Below are 1501 nucleotides of genomic sequence, written 5' to 3'. Positions count from 1 at the left end.
GAGCTTCGCGGAAAAACCGAAGTGGACTTTTGCGCGGTGCGCGCGCTCCGGGCTGAGGCAATAATAAACCCGAGAGAGGCCGCGAGGGTTAGTGTGATTTCAGGACAGCTGAGGGGAGAGGTGATGATTCAGAATTAAACTGACTGCTGATAACTACACACTTCCTGAATGCTGTTTTTTTAAATCACCCTTTATCCCAAATAATAAAACGCATCACTTATTTATCAATAAAAAGAAAGTAATTGGATAATTTCAGCAACATTCAAGTACCTAAATAATGGTTGATGTTTTTTTTTAATTATAAGAAGATACAAAATATAATAGGCTTAAATAAAGATTATTTTTCACTGTTAATATTTGCATTACCACATTTTTGTGACATTTTTCTTGCATGATTTCAACACTGTTTTCTCGCGTAAAGGAGTGACCTCTTTGTCAGGACGCACGCAGGGTGGTGGAGGGTAAACACTCCCCATCAATTTATTTGGACAACAGAGTTTATCCACCATGCGAAGCTGACAGAAATAAAGCCTCATCCCCTGCGCGCTCCTCCACGCGCTCAGCCCCAGAGTCCACTCCACCTCTTTCGACTGTCCTGTCTGCTGGCAGGCGGCCAACCCAAGTGTGTGGAAATGACACCGCCAGGGCGGCAGAGATTTTCCTTCATTTCTCTCCTTCCCGATCGCAGACTGGCTGACATTGGCTAGAAAGTGGAGCAGCTCGTCAGGGACAATCAATGCGAATCGATCGAGCTGTGCGGTTGAGGCTCCAGAGCTGGAAAATATCGCGGCAGCTGAAGAGAGAGGGAGAGAGACAGAGAGGGAGAGAGAATGAGAGAGGAGGGGGTGTTCTACCAACTCTGCCAGTAGCCAACCAACCTCCCTGCAAACAAATATGCTCTGGCTCTCATAAACATGACACTCACTTAGTAAATACTAAAGTCGAAAAGCCACCAAATGTGTAATTACGCACGGGATTTGTGTTCCAAACGCGTAAACAGTAAAGGTAATCACCCAGACTAAGTTATCTTACAATTGATTGAGTGTAAAATAATGACTTAAAACAAAAATCTTCAATCTGCCACTTGTTTTTAAATGTTTGCACTTCTTTCAAACATACTTTTCTCAACATAATATGACACTGAATTGGAAACTTGTAAAAAATATCCTTTTATTTGATATTTTCAAGCTGGAAAAACCTGATTGTAATATTATATAAAACTTTAAAGACCCAAAATGTAGTACAACACACATCCTTCATATGACTGATTGAGCTTAAAGTATTATTTTTTTTATTTAAAAAGCTTTTAAATATGCTGCTCCTCTGTCCTGGAATAATCTAGAGGGATCTGAAACTGGAAAAGCTGATCACTGTGGTGGAATTCAAGTTGATATTAAAGGATGAAAGAAAGAAGAAGAAGAAATTAGCTCTTTTAGTCAATGTGATTGTTTCTAAATAATTTTAGAAATTGTGCCCACATTATAATTGTTCTTGTATTACT

The sequence above is a fragment of the Epinephelus lanceolatus genome, chromosome 11 (assembly GCF_041903045.1).
Source record: "Epinephelus lanceolatus isolate andai-2023 chromosome 11, ASM4190304v1, whole genome shotgun sequence".
In the NCBI taxonomy this organism is placed as follows: domain Eukaryota; kingdom Metazoa; phylum Chordata; class Actinopteri; order Perciformes; family Serranidae; genus Epinephelus; species Epinephelus lanceolatus.
The sequence above is the reverse complement of the archived record's forward strand: the minus strand, read 5'-3'. Positions refer to the sequence as shown.